General features: G+C 34.7%; 2 long non-coding RNA genes across 2 annotated transcripts; both read right to left on the minus strand.

Moving 5' to 3' along the window:
* Positions 1-19994: 19994 nt before the first annotated feature.
* LOC141814037 (uncharacterized) lies at positions 19995-20914 on the minus strand. Its single transcript, XR_012600429.1, has 2 exons — positions 20678-20914; positions 19995-20587 (listed from the first exon to the last, which is right to left on the minus strand). It is a non-coding gene; the product is annotated as an uncharacterized LOC141814037 (long non-coding RNA).
* Positions 20915-20969: 55 nt separating this feature from the next.
* LOC141813953 (uncharacterized) lies at positions 20970-22305 on the minus strand. The gene is made up of 3 exons (XR_012600416.1): positions 22069-22305; positions 21736-21997; positions 20970-21465 (listed from the first exon to the last, which is right to left on the minus strand). It is a non-coding gene; the product is annotated as an uncharacterized LOC141813953 (long non-coding RNA).
* Between the last annotated feature and the right edge of the window lie 3088 nt (positions 22306-25393).

Below are 25393 nucleotides of genomic sequence, written 5' to 3' on the forward strand. Positions count from 1 at the left end.
TCTAACTTGTATGTTGAGTGTGCAGGAAAGTCCTTGCGAGGTAAGGCGAGTAGAGGAAAGTCCTTACGGGTGAGAAGATCGGATGTAAGGCAAAAGGAAAGTCCAAGAGGGTCGAGGAGCGAACTCTTGGCATGGGGAAGTCCTTACGGGGTAAGGCAAAGCATGGAAAGTCCTTGTGGGTGAGAAGACTGGAGGCAAGGCAAGAGAAAAGTCCAAGAGGGTCGAGGAGCGGGCTCTTGGCACGGGAAAGCCCTTACGAGGTAAGGCAAATGAAGATCAATAAGGTCGACGACCAGAGTCTTGATCCAGCGAGGAAAAAACTCGGTAAGAATTCATTTCAGTCATTTTTCACTAGTGACAGTCGATTGAAGTGGTAAGATCAGTCGACTGACACTAAGTTATTACACCTGATACGCCTTATCAGTCGACTGGATTTAACTCCAATCGAGTCGTTTCTGGAGAAGACTGACCTTGAAGGCCAGTCGACTGATGGCAATCAGAAGGTATAACGACTCGACTGGAGCTTCACGTCAGTCGACTGAAGGTGATGGACTCGACTGGATGTGTTCATCAGTCGACTGTCATCAACTCCGAGCAAACAGAAGGTAATAGTGCAAAGTTTTACAATAAATAAGTATTTATCGTAAAATTCATCGTTAATCAACAATAAAAATCTTTTTCATCACTGATCAATGTTGAAAAGCATTTTCGTCGTAAAATGAACATATTTATTATAAAAAATATTTGCAAAATTTACAAAATTCATCATAAACCTCAAATTTCTCACACAAAAAATCGAGATATATATTTTATATCATCATTAATACATATCAAACCTTCTGATATATCAGATACTTATACGCAACAAACCACAAACCTATAAATATGATAAATTGAGTACTCATACACAACAATCCATATCAAAATCAAACAACCAATAAAAAACAACAATCAATGTTCAAAAATACTAAATTTGTCAAATAACATTCATATACCACCATCATCACCATTATCAAGAGGAATACGACTTGGAACAGAGGCTAATCGAAGTTCTGTTATTGCCACAATTCACTAATTTCTTGATCCTTTTGCCTCATTTTCTAATCCCTTTGCCTCTGGACTGAACGGACCTCTTGAAGTTCATTGCCCCTTTTCATTGCTAGTAACTCTTTAATATTGCTAACTTTTTCATTCAATTGATTTTTTCTACCCTTGCTACTAGTAGGGTGAAATAAGATGTACTAGCGACTTTACAATTTATGCTCAAAGAATCCAGTCCCAAGATTCTTCCCCTTTTGGTCCACGACTCGCCTCAAGTCATAGATTCATATTATTGCTAATAGATGACTCAGATCCGTCATTATTATCACTAGCACTTGAACTTTTTTATGCGAGCTCATCATATCTATCTTGTATTATTGTAAGAAAAATTAAAATAAATTTACAATAACAATATAATCTTGGTTAGATATATAAGATCGTGAGACTATATATCTAAATTATGAACATTCATATTAACATTATTAACCTTAATTGCTCTAGCTCTAGCTCTCCCCGCTCCACGTCTTATTTTTTTTTTGAAATGTGCGTGTGAAAGTGTCTATGAATAATGGCTCGATCCCTATTTTTTTGACCTAAAAAATACTATTAGAAATAATGTAATAGGATAAATTACATTAAAAAATTAGTGTTTAAAAAAAATATTATTCTTTGTCTATGTTCACTGATAGTGATCGAGCTTCCCACATGTGTTGCAGACAAATCTCTAGAATTATAAACTTGATTTATTTTATTCTGTTGACTCCTTCATTTGCTCTCCTCAGATTCTCAATAATTCACAATCTTGCTCCAATTTTCCTCGGTGATACACTTTGACGTTTTCCCCTTGATCTTTGCATGATTTAATGTATGTTGAATATGATCGTTATATTTTTTCTTATAAATCCTCCTTATTTTTAACTCTTCAATATTATCCCAAGTGAATGACCGTTGCAATGGATAAAAAGCAATTGATTACATTCACTTTAATTTCATATACAAACTGATTAGAATAGCTTACCTTGAAATCGTTCTACCATAGCTCTTTTGTTTCATCTAGAGTGTTTGTATAAGTTATTGAATCCCCTATCCAATAGTTATTCATTATTCTATTAAGCTCATGAATAAAACGCACATAATTTGTAAATCTATCATAAAGTTACAAACAAATAATGTTAAAAACATACCAGGTGAATAACATTTTCAGATTTTATGAGTCAGACATGATCAATATTAAAAATATATATGATGTTTTCATCCATATACCAAGTGGAAGATTATATGAAATTAAGATAACTGGCAAACAAGAATAAGATCTTTCTGATTTGCCAAATGAAGTAAATCCATCAACATAAAGACCTAACATAATATTTCGAATCTCCTTCGTAAATTCAAGATATATTCTATCAAAATATTTTCATGCATAACTGGCAAACAAGAATAAGATTTTCCTAATTTACCAAATAGAGCAAATTCATCAACACAAAGACCTAACATAATATTTCGAATCTCCTTCGCAAATTCAGGATATGTTCTATCAAAATATTTCCACGCATCTGTATCTGATAGATAACACATTAGCCTCTCTTCTATTTCATGATTTGCATGTCAATTCATGTGTTTAATAGTGACCTTTGATTCATAAAGCCTTTGTAACCTAGGAGTTAAAGGTAAATAAAATATTTGCTTGTATGTTTTACATCGCTGATTATGACCCGACCTCCTAATACTCTTGTACTTGCATTGATTACAGAATTTATGAATATCTGTATTATCTCCCCAATATAACATACAACCATCTTGGCAAATATCAATTTTTTCCACTGGAAGATCTAATTCTTTCATAAATTTGTTTATACTGTATACATTATTCGACATTATGTGATCACGCGACAATACCTTTCTAATAATTTGAATAAAATCATTAAAATAATTTTTATACATATTATGTTCTATCTTGACATTCAACAATCTTATGGTTAAAAATAATTTACTGTGACTATCATAACTAACTTACACAGATTCATCTATAACACTCAACACTTCTTGAAATTATAGATATGATTCATTATTCTATATATATATATATATATATATATATAGAGGTTTGATATCCCGCGCGACGAAAAAACCCGACTCCCGTACGCGACCGCCCGACCTCCCCGCGTTCATCGCCGCCGTTCTTCGCCGTCCGGTCACCGCCGGCCACCATCCCGGGCTCGTTGGAAGCGCAACTCGACGGCGCACACATCGGCACCGGATTCCGGCCGGATTGGGTCGGAATCCGGCCGAAATTCCGGCCGAAACACAGCAGACGCGCTGGTGGCCGATTTCGCCGGAATCCGGCCGGATTCCGGCCGAAATCCGGCCGCCGATGCGCCCGGCGCCGGCGCGTCGACCGCGGCCGGAGTCCGGCCCCGATTCGGCCGGAATCCGGCCGGATTCCGGCCGAATCGGGGCTGGCCGATTTCGGCCGGAATTCCGGATTCCGGCCGAATCGGGGCCGGACTCCGGCACCCGCCGGACCGCCGGTGAGTTGCGGTTCCAACGGGTCCGGTCCGGCGGCAATCGGTGGTCGGACGGCGATGAACGGACGCCGGGAAGCGGCGAACGTCCGAGGAGAAACACTGTGCAATCGCGATTTTTGGACGGCTGCGGTTGATCGCGATCGGGCGTGGACGGCGTGGATCGATCGCGCACGGGGTCGCGTTTTTTTCGTCGCGCAGTATATCAAATCTATATATATATATATATATTTGAGAATTAATTAGTCGACTAATATAATGGATGCTTTATGTTTTATTTTTTGAAAAAAAAATTATTAAGCTGAAAAAAATGGCGCCCCTTCCCTTTATACAGAAAGTAAAGGCAGCCACTCATGGCCCAAATTTCTAAAAGAAAACAAAATGAATTAATTAATTAGTTCTTTGCATAGAAGCAATTAAGTCAACACTTGATAAGACAAAGGCAAGAAAGTAGTCAACATTTATATTCAACAAAATATGGCTGTCTCCTTGGCATCTTTAGAATTTGATGCTGTCTTTTATTTATTTTTTAATATATTCTACTGAGGTCGAGTTGGACTTTGAGGCCAAATAAAATGCCAAAGCAAGGACAAGAAAATAAACAATGGAGATGATCTTGCTTAAATTTGACTTGACTCATCACAAGTGTAATTAATAAAATGGATGGCTGGCCAAAGAAGTCAATTGCTAAGCTGTTAATGGTGTACTTTTAATGACATTTTAATCGAGATTTAAGTAGGTAGGTATGGTATTGGTGGCATGGGAACTTGAAGCAAAGATTAGCTAGCTAATTAATGGACTTTAAATGGATAGAGGGATAGATAGCTTTGTACTGGATTTATAATTCTATTCCTACAATCATGCTAATTGTCCCTCCCTCACAATTGTCCTGTTGAATTAGCTGTGTGAAGTAGGTTAATTATCAGATCGAGATCGAGAGAAATGAGTTCTAGAAAATTATTATTATTATTATTTTTCTGTGACTGAGTTGTTGTTCTATGAGTTTCAGTTTTATCTGAATTAATGAACAATTGAAAACAAGTTATGTATTGAATTGAATGTATATTTTCAGATGTTATAGTTCGATCGCTAATTTAGTGACTGACTCTAGATTCGATCGCTATATTTTGATTCGGGCAAGATGGATAAGGGTTTAGGGTGTGGTGAGTTGAAAATTTAGCGATCGAACGCGATTTGGTTGCTAAAATTAATGATTGAATTGTAATTTAGTTGCTAGTTCAGTGACCGAACTGAGTTCGATCGCTGATTCAATGACTAAACCATGATTCTGTCACTAGAATTAATGACCAAACCCGGTTCAGTCGCTGATTCAACGACCAAACCATGATTTGGTTGCTAAATTATCAATTGAATCACTGTTCGACCGTTGAATCACCCTCAAAATCAGTTCATGCGCCCTCCTGATTTCTTCTCTCAAACCCTAAATATTTATCCCAATCTCCGATCTCCGATCTCCTCTCCGATGTGATCTTTTTTATGGGATTTCTCTCCGGCGTTGCGGGGTGGCAGTGCTGGTGGCGGTCAATGGCGGAGCCAACCCGGATGATTTACCCGGACTGATCCCAAACTGTGAGCCACCACCCGGGCTAATCTTCATTTTTTTTCTTTTCTCCCATAGTAAATCAAAATTTATCCCTTTTTCATCGCCATTGAGCCCCCGGGTTACAACCCGGGTAGGCATCAACCTAGCTCCGCCCTTGGTGGCTGTAAGCTTCTTACTTCGATTTGGTTTTTTTTGCTGGTGACGCGCGGAGGGGTTGTCATTGGGCGTCCAGGGCTAGTGTCGTGGTCAGGGTGGTGGCTCAGCCGATCTCGCGCCCAACCATGGGGTGGTGGCTCAGCCGATCTCGCGCCCAACCATGGGGTGGTGGCGCAACCGATCTCGCGCTCAACTGTGGGGTGGTGGCGTAACCGGAGGTCTGGGCTCAACCCTGATCGAGTCGAGGTGCGAGTTTGTAGGGGTCAAGAGCATGGATGTCGGGGCCCAACATGGCGTTGATGAGCTAGCCAAGGGCTACGGGGCTATCGAGGTCGGCCTCGGGGTTGTCGGGGCTACGAGGCGGGGCCGACCGTGGGGCTACGTGGCTGTCGAAGTCAATTGTATAGCTCACTGTGATATCGGGTCAGGGCTGCCACGTGGTTGGTTATAGGATAGGTCTTGACAGAAATGCATGCTGCTGAACATGGGTACAATTGTGTTTGGGCGCACGTGCAGTCTTGGTCGGGAGATGAGGTGCACAAACAAGTATATTGAAATAATTTGATTATTATATTTAAGACATTATGTAATATAACTGATGTTAATTTTGTAATGTTATTTTATTATCTTCAGGTATATTAGCTGCATATTCTGAGCATTATCTCTCACATCCATTTGTGATCTACTCTATTGGTGGTACTTTTAATTTTGAATTTAAAATATCTTATTTAGTTTAAGTTTAAGTGGTATTATGATTTAATTAAGTTTATGTTATGTCTATATGCATGTTTAGCTTTACATATTTATTAATATTATAAATTTTTTCTCATTAGGTTAAAATGTATATGAATAAAGCTTAGATGTATAATAGATTAGAAAATAAATTTATTACTGAAGAATACTTCGATGGAGTTGAACAGTTTGTAGAATTTGACTAAGCGTCATCTAGAAGTGTATGAATGGTGATCAATTATGGGGATATCCATATAATCATTGCAAATGTAGAAATACAACTTTCTGTGATGAGGATACTGTGAAAGTGCATTTAGGTAAAAATGGATTTATTCAAAATTATTACAATTGGTACTATCATGGAGAACCTTATGTGTTTGAGCCAATTGGGCATTCTGGTGCGTCATCTAATTACATCTGATTATCATTGCTCAACATGAATCATCATTTGCTCAACATGAATTATCATTTAATGACAATACAATGCAATCAATGGTTTATGATACGATGAATGTATTTGATCATAGAAATGTTGATGAAATACCAACACCTAAAATCTAAAAATTATATGACATGTTAAATGCTAGTGAAAGAGAAGTATGAGAATGCATTCTTTCTGGTCATTCCTAACTATCAGCTACTGCTAGACTACTGAACATCAAGGTAGAACATCATTTTCTTTAATGATGTTATGATGATATTTGTCAATTGATGTCAAAGTTGCTCCCTGCTAATAATATAATGACTGATAGTTTCTATAGTACAAAAAAATTGATCAGGGGTTTAAGTTTGTCTATAGAAAAGATTGATTGTTGTACAAATAACTGGATGATCTTTTGGAATGAAGATAGTGAACTTACTAAATGCAAATTGTGTAATCACCCTTGGTATAGATAGCACAGTTGTATATCAAGGAAAAAGAAGAAGAATATACCATCAAAAGTTATGTATTATTTCCTGTTAACTACTAGACTTCAACGTTTGTATGCATCTGCTGCAATAGCAAGATACATGAGATGACATCATGAGCAAGTGCGAAGGAGATATAATATACAGTTCACCTGTTGACTCCCCTTGCCCATGGAAACATCTTGATATAATATTTCCTTTCTTTTCAATGGAACCACGTAATGTAAGACAAGGGCTTTCAGTAGATGGATTTCAGCCATTTGATCAAGACAGCAATATTCATCTTAGCCAGCCATAATAACACTATACAACTTACTGCCATAGATGTGCATGAAAGATGAATTCATGTTCCTTACCATGTTTATTTCAGGTTCAAAGAATCCAAAAGAGAAGATAGATATATTTCTACAATCTATTATTGCGGAGTTGAAAAAATTATGGAATGCAGGATCTCCGACTTATGATATTGTAAGTAAAAGTAATTTTACCTTGCATGTTACTTTATTTGGATGATTAGTGATTTTTTCAGCATACTCAATGTTGTCTGGCTGGAGCACGACTGATAAGTTAGCATGTCCACATTACATGACAGAGTCGGATGTATTTTCATTACCTTGTAGTAGTAAAATATCTTGATTTGATAATCACTGTAAATTTTTATTAAAAGAGCACCCTTTCAGGCGAAATAAGAAAGAGTTCATAAAAAATGTAGTGGTCAGAAAACAACCACCTGTATCCTTCAGAAAATAGACAACTATGGATTTGTATCAGTAAATCAGATGGGTTCTGATGACTTAAATAAATATATTGCTAAGATATACAAGTGTAGTTGGAAGAAATGGAGCATATTTTGGGAGTTGCCAGATTGAAAATATTTGCTCATTCGACATAATTTAGATATGATGCATGTAGAGAAAATTTTTTTTGATAATATTTTCAATACTGTGATGAATGTTATGGGTAAAATTAAAAACAAGGTAAAATCACATGAGGAATTGAAACAATTAGTTAACAGACCTAAGTTGCATCAAAATGAAACAACCGATAAATTTTCAAATGCTTGCTATACATTAAATAAAGAAAGTAAGTAGATATTGTGTAGTTGGTTGAAAGAAGTCAAATTCCCTGATGGTTATGCTTTGAATATGGCTCGATGTATGGATATGAACAAATTAAAAATGTTTGATATGAAGAGTCATAACTGTCATATGTTCATGTAAAGGCTTATTCCAATTGCCTTCCATGATCTACTTCTTGATAATGTTTGGCAAGCACTTACATAATTGAGTCTTTTTTTCTTAAAAATTTGACATTAGGGTTATCATGATATTGGAAATGATTTGGCTGGAAACTGAAATTTTAATTATTCTTTGTAAACTTGAGCGTATATTCCTATATAATTTTTTTGATTTAATGAAACATCTACCAGTTCATTTACCTTACAAGACATGACTAGCTGGTCCTGTGCAGTACAGATGGATGTATCCATTGAATGATTTTTTAGAGATTAAAGATTATTGTTCATAACAAATCAACAGTTGAGTTGAAGGGTATATATATAATTTTTATCTAGTTAAAGAAGCATCTTATTTCTGCTCATATTATTTTGTTGATAATGTAAAAATCAGACATCGCAAGTGTCCTCGAAATTTGGATGATGCTCAACCGATAGATCCAGAGATGCTTTCTATTTTCAAGTTTTCTGGTAAGCCAATGGGTGCATCATTAATAGATAGTTAAATCCACAAGAATATCATACAATAAGAACATATATGCTCCTCAACTGTGATGAGGTCAAACCCTACTTAAAGTGAGTTAACTTATAATTTGAAATATTTTTCTCATTATTCCTTCTGGTCATAAGATATGTGTTTAATTTACTTGTATTGATAGCTTGTATGAACAATAACTACAAATTCAAAATCCATCAATAAGTGCAAGTAGGATAAACAAAAAGATAGAGATGAAATTTACAATTTGGTTTGAAATATATGTAAGTTTGAGATATATCTTTTTTTGTATATTATAATAAATTTATATCATCAATTTTTTTAAGTGAAGGACTATAGAATTTCAAATGTGCAAGATGAAAGGATAAAGAATATTGCATCAGAACTTCTTCGTAATATAAGAGTCTTTTAGAGTTATTATGTGAATGGTTTGAAATTTCACGTGGCACAACATGATGCACATACAATGACCTCTAATTCAGGTATTTGCGTAAAAGAATCTACCACCAACATGGATATTAAATATGATTACTATGACACACTTGACGAAATCATTGAGGTCAAATATCTTGCTTGATTCATAAAAAAGTGTGTGTTATTCAAATATTCTTGATATGATCAGACTCTAAGAACATGTACTCAAATACAAATAAACTACAATTTAATTGAGGTTCATGCAAATAAAAGATTCACCAAGTTTGAACCCTTCATTTTCAAGTTACAAGCTTGATAAGTTTTTTATCTTGAATACCTGATGAAGAGAAGGAGATCTAGTGAATGGTTATCAGTTTGTGAATCAAGTCTCGATCGAACATAGAAATGCCAAACTCCATTACGATCTAAAATCATGATGCATTTCAGAATGAGAAAGTGGAGTCATTCAATTGATTTAGATATTCAATCTATATCTCAATTACTGATAGATGTGAATGTCGCTTACGAGTAAATAGATAATGGAGAGATGTCCAATGTAAGGAGCTAATAGAGTCTAACGATGAGAATTAGAAACTATTAATGTTAATGATTCAGATTGTAATGATGATTAAACCTTAGAGTTGAAAATTGTTATTTTTTATGTATATCCTTATTTCTAGTGAATGGTTATCAGTTTGTCGAATCAAGTCTCGGTCAAACATAGAAATGTTGAACTCTATTACGATCCAAAATCATGATGCATTTCAGAATGAGAAAGTGGAAAGTCATTCAGTTGATTCAGATATTCAATCTGCATCTTAATTACTGATAGATGTAAATATCGCTTACGAGAAAATAGATGATGAAGAGATGTCCAATAGTGAGGAGCTAATAGAGTCTAGCGATGAGAATTAGAAATTGTTAATGTTAATGATTCGGATTGTAATGATGATTAAACCTTAGAGTTGAAAATTGTTATTTTTTATGTATATGCTTATTTTTTACATGTTGGATTGTGTATGTGTTATAATATTATTTTACAGATATAATCATGTCAGACAATCCACCAGTACACACTGGTCAAATTGTTTTGAGGATTGTTGGGGGTTGGTATGTATTAATGTTATCAGTAATTCAAATTCATTTCCTTTTTTATAATAAATAATAATATATATTTTTCATGCAGTTTTGTTTCGAATGGTCATAGTGTCACTGCATATATTTTTAAAAAATTTAAAGAATAATAGTGCACTTCTAATTCTACATCGAGGCATGTAGACCAAGAAATAAAAGATTTTTATTATCATGAATTTTTGATAAGTAATTTGAATATTATTTTTACTAACCATTATTCTTAATATTAATATTTTTTAGAAAAAATATACTTGGAAGTTAGTTGATGGTGTGTTTATTTATTTTTATTTTTATTTTTTATTTATTTATATTTTATTTATCACGCACATCATTCAAAATTATAATTTATAATTAACCACAACTCTTAATTTTTACTCAGGTAGCATACCATCGTCTCTTTCGTGCAAGCTGCTCACGAGCTATTCTATCGGCTCGAAAAAAAGTTCGTTTGAGTTCGTTCGATTAAGTTAACGAGCCGAGCTCGAGCCTGATTTCGAGCTCAAAAATATTATCGAGCCGAGCTCGAGCTTAACAGTATTTGGTTCGTGAGCTCGCAAACATATTCATTTAAAGGCTCATGAACGTGTTTGTTAGAGACGAATATATATATATATATATATATATATATTACATGAATTATAAATATTATATATTAACGATCCAAGCTCGAACTAAGCTCGTTTAACTTTTAAACGAGCTAGTTTCAAACCAAGCTCGAACTGAATTCGTTTAACTTTAAAACGAGTCTTTTTCAAGCCGAGCTCGAGCCGTTCGCGAACTATTTAATTTCATTACGAACCGAGCTCGAGCTTAAGAATTAAAGCTCGAATCGAACTAAAAAAGACGAACCGAGCTCGAGCTCGAGCCTCTTACTGTTCGACTCGGCTCGGTTCGATTACACCCCTACTTTCGTGGAATCAATGATAGAGAGTTGTATTTAGATAACATGGCAAGAAATTTTTATTATTGACCTTACTTAACAAACATCATCCTAATCATTGACAAAATCCTTTTATTAATAATTTAATATTACAATTAACTAATGCATGTAACATACAAGCATTTAGCTATACAAAATTAACTAATGAACATCAATTATACATAATTTACAAATCAAAATATATCGCTCATCCTAATTACAGATTTATTCAAATAAGAATCAAATTTACAATATCATTCCCAAGTAACTCAATTACAGTTAAATCTAAAGAGTTGACACAATTACATTCAAGTCCATATTTTCACAAATTTATAATTTATTCAACTATAAACAATTATAACTAAATCTAAGTTATTTAAACATTCAATTTACTTAAAACCAATTTCACATTCAATTACTGCAATTCAAGTCCATTCCTATTAGCTCCACAACAAGCAACAAACAGGTTTCATTAACAAACAACTTCAACCATCACAACATCAAATCATTTTCAAACCCTTAACATGAACCGATTCACTTACCAACAATTGTTCAGAGTACACAATACAAAAGATGTTCAATTCAATATTGTAAGCAAACACATCATGTTCCATTCAACAACTTCTAAACAACAACATCATGTGCCCCACTCAACAACATCTTAAACAAGCATAACTTGTTCAATCACCACAACATCAAACCAACAAGCTTTTCCATTACCCACAACATCAAACAACAAAGCTAAGCAACCACACTATGTCTTATAGCTTCAAAACAACAAACTATCCAATTCATTCCCATAGATGCAAAAGAACAAGAACAACTTCATTTATAAAAACTCAAACAACATACATATGATCAATTCTAATCCATCTTAAATCAAGAATAGGTTCCTATAGACATCCATTACAAACATCATAGAAAATGTAGAATCAACACACGAACAACAAAGAACAGGGGGTTTGATTTAACCGTCTGATTAGAACAACAAACAACCAAATGATCTCCAATGAAAAATTCAGAACTAAGGTTAGGAATTATTTTCCCTAGTTTGACACAGAATAGAGACCCGCAACATCTTCAATTGATTCACGCCAATGGGGATGAAGAATATCGCCGGAGCTGGACCACTCTGGCGGGATTTGATCAGAGAAGACAAGAGTCGGACCCTTCTTTTGCCCTAATTCCCTGCTGCAACCACATATAGAGAATCAGAAAGAAGAAAACAGAACTCATTACCTTGCATTCTCTAGTGGTTGAAGGATGGTCGTAGCTGAACAAAGTTTCCCCCGCGTTCACCAACCACGTCGGCAAAGTCAGACCCTGCAGAGCTCCAGTGGATGCGAAGGGATAGGGAGTTCTTCGGAAATAGACCACTCTGGGAGGGTGTCCCTACTTGGCAAGATACCGCCAACCATCAATCGTCGGAGCTGGACCACTCTCGGTGAGCAATATGTGACCGGAGGGGGTGAAGAAGCAATCGCCAGAGTTGGACCACTCCGGCGAGGACTCTTGCGGATCGTCGGTGCTCGTCGACTATCATTGATGTCACCGCTACTCTGTTGCCTATCGGGAAGAGGAGATCAGCGATAATGATCGCGAGAGAAAAGAAACAAGATTGCGATTTTTGGGAAAGAACCCTACAACGCTGGCCGAGCCCCTCGCAGCAAGTGAACCGGATTAGCTTATAAACCACAAGTAAACCGGACCAGTTTGAACCAAATCGCTGAATCAGTCCCGTGTTTTTCAAATTGGACCTTTTCTTGAGCTTTATGAATTAGTTTTCTGATCTTGCAAAACTCAATACAACAAATTAATAATTATTAATTATCTCAAATTAATAAAAAAAAATAAGATGAAGACCTCAAATAAATCTAATTTAATGAAATAAGCTAGAAACTAATTTAAAATATAAAAAAAATCAAAATACTGCGATATAATCCTAAATTATCCTATCTCAAATCTAATTATCTTCTGGCCATAAAGAAGAATTTAAAATAATTTAAAATCTTATGTACAAGTGGAGAAAAAAATGGAAAAAAACTTTCATATATACCTGATGAGATTTGGGATGAATAGCAAAGCGTTTGGGCTGCAGAATAATAATAACGAAATTCAACGACTGCTCAAAGCAATAGAAATCCTGAGGTCGATAGCACGAACACTGAATCATCAAAGCATACAGCTAGATTACAATCTATTATAAAATATACAATAAACTTGGTGAGTTTATAATAATATTATTTAAATTTTTTATAATTGATAATAATTTTTAATTTAAATATTTTATCTTTTTAAGCAAATACTATACATAGACTCTATATTTATTGGGAGATATTTTGCAATACCCACAAGAAAAAGGATGACACTTTTGTGGATATGAGATTGAAGGTCATAAACAAAAGAATATAAATTTTACTACTACTCACATTTAAAAATAACTAGATTTATTAATTATTTATTATCTAACACTAATAATTTTTTTAATAGGACAATATGACTGATCGAATTACACAGACATCTCAGTTTGATGTAGAGGGCATGACCTAGTGAGGTTATCAGATGAAGCGATAAAGATATATTATGATCTGGTTAGTGGAAGTAAAAAGAATGCCCTTTATGACCTTGGCTCTCATGCGCGGGTTGCATATGATTGTGTTATGGCTCCTAGGGTCAGGGGTCGATCTAGTTCTCCATCTAATGAAGTGAGAGAATTACACTAGAAAATCAAACATTGAGAGATTGTGCCACGACATTATAGCAGTCCGAGCAATCCATAGATGATCAGGTTAGGACAACTATAGAACAGTTAGATCGGTGGATGGATGATTGGGTCAGGATAACAGTCGATCACCAAATATGAGAATTTTTTTGATCTCTATTTAGGCATGAGTCTTTCTGCTTTTTCCATGCCGCATCATTTCGATTCACAGGAGACTCAAGACTCAAATGCTCCTGATGAGTAGATATTTTGAGGTATGTTAATTTTTAATTTTATTTGTAGTGTTTCAATTCACATGACTAATATAGTGAAGAATCTATTTCTCTATATATATATAGTGATATGCTTAATATACTTTGGATTGACATAAAAAAGTGCATTGCTATTTATAATGGAGTAATGGGATGCTAATTTCATGTGTAGATTATTTACGATGCCCATGAAGATTTTCTTTTGAATAAGTCTTTTCTATATGTTTGAAATTAGTTTCTAAAGGTCAGCTATTTGGTTACCTGGATTCCTTTTTTCTTTTTCTTTTTTTAATGCATTTTTATCATGTTGCATCAGGAAATAATGTAGCTTGTGAAGTGTATCTCTTTTAGTTACTCTTGTTATACAATTCATATATATTTGGTTTCTGCTCATTGATCTACAAGATGTTTTATCCACACATCCATGTCTGCACGAGACTGTTCTAATTAATGGGTTCTCCAGAAAATTTTAATGATGTGCTTATTTTTCTACAGTAAATAGTATCCACGCTCTTGCTACATCAGAATATTTCAAAACTTTTGCAAAGATCAGCTTTGAGAATTAACAATTTCATCTAGTTAGTTAATCAGATGACAGTTAAATTTAAAATTTTCGCTCTCATTTATTTCCAAGCTATGAAAAAAATTAATTAGTTTACATCCAAGTATTAGCTGCACCTACTCTGAAATTTTTATCATGAATAATTAATAGCTAAATCTATTCTCAATAATTTTTTTACAGAATTATCTTATATATATTTATATGATTCTCTTGTTTATCCTGGTGTATTTTACCTTCTGAATTTATTTCTCTGGTAATAGTTGTGTTGGTGGTGCAATAATGGATAAGTAATTTACTATCTGAATATATCTTTTTTGAAATAGTTATTCATGGGTGTAATAATGGACAAATAATTTAGCATGTAATTTGTCAACATGGTCTGGACACATAATTAAGTCATATGTGATTCTAATTATAATTAATTGTTCCAGACACAATTTTGGCATCTTTTGTTCATTTTGACAATAATTAATAGGAACTCACTTGGAATGCTTGAGTCAGATATAGTTAATGCCAGAGGAGGAATATCTCACTATGAACAAAGAGAAACAACAACAACAACCACATTCCCATAGGATGATGACTATCTCACACACAAGGCTCATAATGCTCTCTTGTCTTTTGCAGTGTCTACGTATTTCATGCAACATACAAACAGTTTAACTTCAAACCCTTTGACCATAGACATTATCTGTAAGGACTTGAAGGGCTTGAATTGTCTTTGCAAATGGGCTCACTAATTTCACTTACTAATGTAATTGATTGATCTTCATAAAACGATTGCCAAGCTGTTCCTGCTTGAATCCTGATACTGTCTTGGACTTCTTTTCCTTATAATGAAGTATACAACTCTACCAATCTAGCCTAGAGTGCTTGATTCTAACTCTCTCAGTGTTGATCCAGCCTAGAGTGCTCAATTCTATCCCTAAAATTTTGTTTGTTTCTTAAATGAACTCATTTGTTTGCCTCCATGCAGTTAGAAATATAATGTCACAACTCACTTAAATGAGCCAATTGACCTATTAACTTATCAGGTTAACTACTGATCCAAAATGCTCAAGACCAAGGGGCTATCTCATCTAAACTTAGAAAGCTTCTCCATTAGACCTCAACCCAACATGTAAGATTAAATTAGAGCACATGTTAATTTTCAATTTTATTTGCAGCATTTCTATTCACATAGCTAATGCAGTGAAGAATCTATGTCTCTATATATAGTGATATGATCAGTATGACCAAATAAAAGAGGAAGTTGGTGGTTTTGGACATGGAATGGAAGGAGGTGGTAGGGCATGTATATATATATGTAGAAGTACCAACAAGCCTTCTAAGGCATGGACCCAATTAAATTAGCCGGTGCAATTTCAAAAATGTGAATCCTACGAGCGAGGGAGCCCTCCGTAGAGATAGCAATGGTTATATTTATAAAAAATGGTCTTGCCTTGTTGGATTAGACAGTGCTACCCTCATTTGGCTTGGTCCATTTGGCACGTCAACATTTAAAAAGAATGGTTTTGTACTAATTGTGCAACGCCAAAAATTAATCACGATCGATCAAACTGTTGAGAGTTGAAGTCGGATGAAGTGATTAACTAAGTGTGCATGGAGGGAACTTCGCTTCAAGAACTAGTGAAAATAGTTGTGCCCATGAGGGATACAAATATGTTGATGCATTTTGATTTACCAACTTGATTTTGGTAGCATAGACTGATAGTTAATAACAGTTGGATTTGATGATCATCATTGTTGCTTGGTTCTTAGATGGTACTTGATCATTCTTAAATCATGAAGTTGGCTATAATTTTAGATTCAATATTATTTCACCTATATGATATTATTAATTTTATATTTTATTTGATTTGATTTAATTCTTATTCCACTAATGCAAGCTTTATTGTGTTGTTAGATCTGATAGTGTTATATGGAGCCTATTTCAGATGCACTCCTCTGATGTTTTATCTATTTATGGCGTGTCTAGTTAGTTTATTAAATTTGATTTCATATTGAGAAGATTAACAATAATTGCTATTTATTAAATTAGCTACTAATTTAAAACGGAGAGAAAAGTACTTGCATATAATTTACAATAACTTTTGCTAATGTTAATAGTTATTAGTGTTAAGTGATTTAGCCTTACATATAGTGTTTTATGTTTAGTATGTGATGAGTCCTATATATGCACCATGTAATAGACCTCTCAAAGTGAAATAATATCAATGCAACATTATTATCCTCCCACTTATCATATTTTTAGAGCCCCTCTTGGAGCATTAGGTTTGTTACAAGTAATCCCTTTAAAGGAGATCATTGATTATGTGACAACCTCCCTCATTCATGTTAGAGTCCTATATACGTTTTGACTCTCTCATGTTTTTGCTATCTATATCATTTTGATATGGTTTATATCATAGATTAATTTAGTTATGGATAATGCTTTTATCATTTGGATATTTATTATATCGTAAACTAATTTGTATCATGATTTTATTTGATGCATGATTGGATGATGACATATTTTTATCATTTAGATATTGATTGTACCATAGAGTATCATTTGGATATTGATTTTATGGTTTATGGATATTATTTATATCGTTTAGATATATATTGTATCATTTGGATATTGTATCATTTGGGTAATGACTAATTTAGTTATTTTGTATCATTTGGATATTATAACATTTGGATGATGAATAATTTAGTTATTTGTTTCATTTAAATATTATTTTGTTAAATTATTTGATATGGATTGTATATATGATAAGTTTATGATGTGTATTTTGAATGTAAATTGTAAATATGGATTGTATGTGACAGAGTTTTGATATGGGTTTTATGTAAATAAAATATGAAATAGAAAAATAGAGGGATGCTGTCAAAATTTTTAAAATATTAACGGCGGAATTAACGACCAAATTAGAATTTGATCGCTAAATTGAATTACGATGAAATTTTTTTATGATTTTTTTGATCACTATTCGGTCGCTAAACGGGTTTAACGATCGATTAGCGATCGAAATTTCGATCACTAAATGTGATTATTTTTATAGTACGTAGCTGATCCACTCGACAAAGAGAGCACCCTGCTCTATCTTCTCTATCGGTTATGGTTTTCACCTTCATTTGGGTCATCAATGGCATAGATAGTCTGAGCTTGCGATGGCAATGGCGGCATTATGTCAATGACATTGGTAAGCATCTGTGGAGTTGCAGGTGCTGGATTTGTCACAAGAAGGGGAATGAGAGTTTCGACATCATACCACTATAGCTATAATGTTGAATTTCATCTCGTTGTTTGTGGGTTTACATGTTATTTGTAACACGTGAATTTATGTCATTATGAAACAAACCTATTAAGTGATCTAATTAAAATTAATTATGAATTTGTGTTATTGGATGTCGATTTACATATGTAGAGCTGTTAACCCATTTTGTTATTAATGATGGGTTGATAATGGAATCAGATCCATTGCTATGGATAGGATGTAGTCCCCATAGGATTGGATAATTGAGATCTTCATGCTGCCCATTGGTGAGGAGAGTATGATGCTGTCATCCAAATCTCTTGGAAAATTTGTACCTACTGCTTCTTCCAAGATCACTCAATTACAAGAAAACATAAAGACGATGACAATTCTGCTGCATTCAGGTTCATCGTCTTTATCTTATGTATCTAATTTTCATTGTAATTTTGATGATATTAGATCTTGTGTATGTTTTCTTCTTTGTTGAGTTCATAAGGATTATAATTTATATTTAGAAAACTTTCATCAAGTGGTATTAGAGTCACTGGTCGTTTCATCAATTTTATAGTATAGAGTTAAGATTTTTCGACAATTTCTAACTGAATGTGTATGTTTTGCGTTAGCTTGTGTTCTAATGTGTTAAAACGATGAATATCCATTGAGTTTTGGTATAAGAAAACCTAGGATTTGAAGTTCTATGTGATCCTAAATCGTTAAAAACAACGATGATTTTAGGAACCGTTGTGATTTTTTTAGAAAAATCATCATGTTTGATCTTTGAAAATGTGATAACCGATAATCAATCGATTGATGAATTATATCAATCGACTAATGTGTCAGAATTAGCGAAGAACATGATTTTGAATCGATTGAGGTGCTCGATTGGTGTTATTAGTCGATTGTCATTATGTGGCAATTGACTGTCGGACGTAAATTTAGACATAGAATGATTTTTAATCAATTGGGGCACTCGACTGATTGTATCAATCGATTGTTGTGACTAAAATTGCATACAAAAGGTCTTTTAATCGATTGACCGATTCAACTGCTATCATCAATCAATTGTTGTTTTATAGCAATTGACTGTTGACATTGAAATTGAGCACAAAATAATTTTTAATCGATTGGGTTCGATTGCTTCCATTAACTAAATGTTGTTTTACAACAATAGATTGTTGGTCTTAGGGTTGGACACAGAGGGTTCTATAATCGATTGAGGTACTAGACTATTATATTGTATCAATTGACTGTCATGTCCAAAGTCGTATATAGAAGGTTTGGTAATCGATTGTGACATTCGACTGATTGATTATCAGTGAATTGTTATTAATTAAGTAGCAATCGACTGCTATGGCTAAACCTGAGTACAGAAGGTTTATCAGTCGATTATTTTTGTTCGATTATGTTTCACTACAAGAAAAAAAGGATTTCCCGGCGGTTTTAAAATCGTTTAGCGGCGGTTTGGAACCGCCGCAAAATCATTTCCCGGCGGTTTGGTAAACCGCCGCTGATACCGGTGTCGTTAAACCATTTAGCGGCGGTTTTAGAGAACCGCTAGAATAACCGCCACTAAAGTAGATTTTTCGACGGTTGTTTTTGCGGCGGTTCGAAATATTTCCCGGCAGTTTGTTTAGTGGCGGTTAGAAATAATTTTTTGGCGGTTATTTTTGCGGCGGTTCGAGATAATTTCCCGACGGTTCTTTTAACGGCGGTTAGAAATGATTTCCCGGCGGTTTATTTTTTGCGACGGTTCGAATTAATTTCTCGGCAGTTTGCTAAAACTGCCGCAAAAAGTTTTCCCGGCGGTTTGCTAAAACTGCCGCAAAATGATTTCCCGGCAATTTCAATATGTCGTCGGTTGATTTCCCGACAGCTTTGAAACCACCGGAAAACTATTTAAAAGCGTTATAAATTACGTTAACAACGGTTTAAAATTTTTATTGATTTGTTTCGATTGTCAAAGAAAAATAACAATAAACAACAACATCCAATAAAACATTCAAACTGTAAAAGTATTTTACAATTGTACTCAACATTTTAATTGAAAATGTTCTACTAGATTGCTTCCAAATAGCAATTAAGCTTTAACAGCCTGAGAGAGAATCGATAATTACACAAAATTTAGGTGTTACATTTTAAAAGGTGCGTTCGCAACCTTCAAAGTTACATTTTGTCCTCTCAGTCACCTTGAAGCAACTCTCAGTCACCTCGCTTGCTTCATGCATGTGTTCATGTCGTTTAATATTCTTCTTCAGCTGTTTTGTTCCACAAATCACACAATCAACGTATAGAAGAGAAGTTTTGATATGTGCTTTAAGGCATTCTGCATTTGTGAATGTCTTCATACATCCAGGTTAATTGCAAACAACTTTCACATATTCCAATTTAACTGTAACAAAGACTTGGTTTAGCTCGCAATGATTAAACTAGAGTATAAGGGACTATAAGAACCACAAAAAAAATACTGAACCAAGTAGAAAAATTGGCAAATATGAACCGTTAGAAAAAATAAAGCAGCATAATAAATAATAAGAATGCAGGGACTATAAAAACCACAAAAAAAAATACTAAACCAAGTAGAAAAATTGGCAAATATGAACTGTTGGAAAAAATAAAGTAATCTTTAGGATAAACCAAAAAGTTCCACAAATTCTTCCATCTTTGAGAGTTTAACGGCCACCTCTACCTGCAACACCAGCAGCGTCCAACTCATTATTTGCAAAAGTTCCACGAATGAATTAGGAAAAGGGAAAAGAAATTGCAGCAATTTACTCACAAGTGGTGCAAGTGCTTCCTGTGAATCTCTTCATGTTTTTGTTGAATCATTCTCGTACTACTCAATGTAGACTCGGACAGTAGCGCCCACAGAACCATCAGTGTAGACTCGGCAAAATAAAATGTCATTAGGTTTGCATTCAAGAAAACAATTATAGTGAATAGCATGATATCTGAATGCTGCAGGGAAAATAACAAGTAGAATTACTTGTTAAGATTAGGAAGTGATGCTTGAAGGTTCACCATGTGCCAAAGTGTTAGCTCCACCAGCATTTCTCAATAAAAACCCACTCAAAGAAAGGGGCACTCAAAGGAAGATGTACCAAGTTTGCCCCAATAAACATGATATACATTATAACAATATGTTATGTTTGAAAGCTAGCTAGCAGTTTTTATTACAAGATTAATGGAAAGATAGCCTACATTTTACAACCAAAATGCATAGAGGGAATAAAATAATTTAACAAACCTGTCCCAAAGCTCTCTTCACCACAAATTGAACACTACATCAAGGGCAGCAGATGTTGGCATACTCCTGAAGACCAGATCAGCAAAGTTGACTCTTGAAAGTGTGTATCATATATGTGATCAATGCATCATAGGATATTGTGGCCAAAGATAATTTTGGTGTTGCATTTTAATTCAGTAATATAAACTGAATGGAAATCTTCACTATAAAAACTCCAAAAATAAAAAATTTCAATATTGTGGCCAGTTTATCGCTGCTAAATAACTGCTGTTAAGCAGCTCTTTTCTAGTAGTGGATTTTGACCTCAGGATCTGGTTCACCTGAAATTGTTTTAAAGCAATCTCCATGAACTAATAAAAAACAATCTGGCATATCAATCTTAATCAATATGAAGCAATGCATAGTTGCTTTCGTCTACAATGCCTAACATATCACTGATCGCATTGAAGATGAATAAAAGAGTACTATCATAAACAGTCCATGCCCTAACAAAGCATGATATGTTGAGTGTTAACCAAAATATGCTAGCTAGAGAATATCAAATGGACTGAACCTGATCATGCAAAAACATGAGAGGTAAATTCACTTACTTAGAACTTCCATAGCTGGCCGAAGTTGATGAATTCCTAACCTTCCTCGAAGAAGACAGAGAGGCCGAAGTCGGTGGCCTTGAGCGGTGCATCCTCGTCCTTGTTCAACAAGAGGAAGTTCTCCGGCTTGAGATCCCTGTGCATCACCCCCATCGAATGGCATGTGTGCGAACTCCTAGGTGGTGGAGTACCTGTGGGCGGCGACCTAGATTGTGGAGGTCGTGACACTGGAGGAGGTGGGGATGGAGGAGAAGGTGGACAGCTTCGAGGACAGAAAAAGGCACAAATAAACACAACAAGACCTTAACTTTAACCTAGGAATCATGCACCTACCTTCTTCTTCTGCTTTCCTCTATGAGATTTGGTAGGCTTCGAGGACGCGGCGATTGAACTCCTCTTCAATGGCTTCAAGTCTGACGATCTTACCCTCTACGGCAACGCTACTCTCGAGCCCTACCTTCCTCATCGGATCTTGCCAGCAACAGTAGCGGCTGCCCTTCTCGTCCGCCGTCCTACCCTTCTCGTCCTTGTTCCTCTTCTCCATCACCCCTGTTCCCTCGATCTTCCCTGGCCACGGCATCGCCTTTTTCTTTGCCCCCGTTGCTGGTACCTTTGGCGCCGTCGCCTCCCAGCAAATTGGTCTCTTCAACTTGGCAGAGCTTTTTCTTTCGGAGGCGGGGCTTTATTAGGGTTAGGAAAGAGAGTTAGGGCAGCAGTCAACGAAGGACGGTCGTCCGATTGAAATCTAAGGGCTAAGGGCTTTCCCTGGTATCTAAGAGATCCACGTCCATGCTAATTAGTATTATTTTGATTAAATAAAAAATTATTTTTAAATCATCGAAAAAATAGAATATAGTGGCGGTTAAATTTTAAACCGCCGTAAATTAAATTTTAAATCGTCGCGAATTACTAAACCGCCGCAAATCAAATTTAAACCGCCGCTAAAAATTTTGTTTTTGCGGCGGTTAATTGAAACCGCCGGGAAAACAGATAATAGCGGCGGTTCATAAAACCGCCGCTAAATAACCGCCGCTAAAAATTTGTTTTTGCGGCGGTTAATTGAAATCGCCGGGAAAACGGATAATAGCGGCGGTTTTAAGAACCGTCGCTAAATAACTGCCGCAAAATCGTAATTTTTTAGTAGTGTTTTCTATGATTTTTTTTGAGTCTATTTAAACATATGTTACCAAAATGAACTAGTATTATCACTAAAGTGAAAACTATTCGGTAAATTTAGTATATTTTGTGTCAATAGACATATATCTATGTTAAAAATAATTGACTCAAAAGAAAATTACTTTTAGGCCAAATATATGTTTAAAGATAGCTCACAACTAAAGAATAAATTGTGTTCAATCATGCTCACAATATGTCAACCCAAAGAAAGATATATTACGTGACCAATTAAGGTGTTAATTATGCGTATAATACGTCAGTCCAAAGAAAGATACATTATGTGACCAATTAAGATTTAAAGTATAGATAGAGAGTATCACTAACAAATTGCATTATAGTCCAAAGATGAAATGTAATATTATATTTGATATTTCATTAAAATCTCATTCATATGTATATTTATATTGCATAATTCACTTATATATTATCTATCTATGTTCGTGGCTTTGATGTGAACTTACAATATTTTCTCTCTTCTAATCCAATGCAATCAGTAACTACTAATATTACAACATTCCTACATTTACCGAATTAAATTTTGCTTAATGGAAGGAATACATTATCATTGTCTTGGACTGTATGAACTTAAACTATACATTAAGGCACGATAGACATGCACCCCTACACTTACGAAATCAAATTTTGCCTAAAGGAAGGAATATGTTAATGTTGTCTTGGGTCGTATGAACTTAGACTATGCATTGAGGGATGATCGCCCTACACCTCTGACCAATGCTAGCACTATAGAGCAAAGAGCTGAATTTGAAAAGTAAAAGCAATCAAATTGCATGAGTCTAAGTATCATGAAGCTTCAATTCCAAAACCAATTAGGGGCTCAATAATTGAAGGGGAGGATGCTAGAATTTTCTTGAAGCAACTTGCAAACCGTTTTACCTCAAATGAAAAGGTCGAGACAACTACGATATTATTGAAGATTGTCTCAATGTGGTATAATGGTAAGGAAAGTATAAGAAAGTACATTATGGAGATGAATCATCTTGCTACAAGACTAAACATACTAAAACTCAAAATGTTTGAGAGTAGGTTCACTACAACAAAAATTGTATGTTGGGGCGCTCAAAAAGTGCCTCAATAGATTTATGTTGTGACACTTTGATTTGTTGAGGCGTTAGGATAAAACGTCGTACAAGCAGGTGTCACAACAAATACTAGCGCCCCAACAGATATTTGTTGAGGCGTTACTAAATGTTCCTTTTAAAGTTTATTTTAAGGCATCCAAAAGTGCCTCATCTGCTATATGTTGAGACGTTTTATTTTGCCTCATAAATTTCATTTTGAGGCACTAAACAATGCCTCACCTGCCATATATTGAGGCAATTTATTGTGCCCCTTAAATTACATTTTGAGGCACAAAACAGTGCCTCACCTGCCATATATTGAGGCAATTTATTGTGCCTCTTAAATTACATTTTGAGGCACAAAACAGTACCTCAGTGCCATATATTGAGGTAATTTATGCCTCTTAAATTACATTTTGAGGCACAAAACAGTGCCTCATCTATCATATGTTGAGGCGTTTTATTGTGCCTTCTTAAATTACATTTTGAGACACAAAACAGTGTCTCATCTATCATATGTTGAAGCGTTTTATTATGCCTCTTAAATTACATTTTGAGGCACAAAACAGTGCCTCATCTATCATATGTTGAGGCGTTTTATTATGCCTCTTAAATTTCCTTTTGAGGCACAAAAAAGTGCCTCATCTGTCATAAGTTGAGGCGTTTTATTATGCCTTTTAAATTTCATTTTGAGGCATGAAAAAGTGTCTCATCTGCTATATGTTGAGGCGTTTTATTATGCCTCATAAATTTCATTTTGAGGCACGAATAAATTTTATTTTGAGACACAAAAAACAACTCATTTGCTATATGTTGGGGCACTTTTTTTTCTTCAATATCCAATTATTTATCTGTTGAGGCACTTCTTTATTATGGACCCCTTTTGTTATTTGTTGAGGCATTTGCTTGTGCCTCGCTAGCTTTTGTTATGACTTTTACAATGCCTTAAAAGACAAAAATTATTACATGTATATACCACTGCAAAAAAGAATATTGCACTTTAACTTCAAAACATTGAAATGTGACAAAACTATCATCCATTAATCGCAAAGTCAAAACTATCATCCAAAAAAGAATATTGCACTTTAATCGCAAAGTCAAAACTATCATCCATTAATACATTTATTCGAAATGTGACAATTCATACTAGCAAAAACTATCCGAGTCTTATGACTATACCAAAAGTTTCAGTAAGGCAAAGTGGAAGTGCAAGAATACCAACACAGCTTCTTCAAAAGTGATTTTCACCATTGTCTACTAGAAGCTGCAACAAAAAATGAAATGATTAAATATAATATTTAAACTAAATAAAAAGAATTCAATAAAAGAACAAATATTAATCTTCATAATAATACCAAAGATAGAGGCCAAGCGATTGAAGCACCAGTAGCATCTCCCATGAT

This window comes from Curcuma longa, chromosome 20 (assembly GCF_044706935.1).
Source record: "Curcuma longa cultivar G26 ecotype Majalengka, Jawa Barat chromosome 20, ITB_CL_G26_1.1, whole genome shotgun sequence".
NCBI lineage: Eukaryota > Viridiplantae > Streptophyta > Magnoliopsida > Zingiberales > Zingiberaceae > Curcuma > Curcuma longa.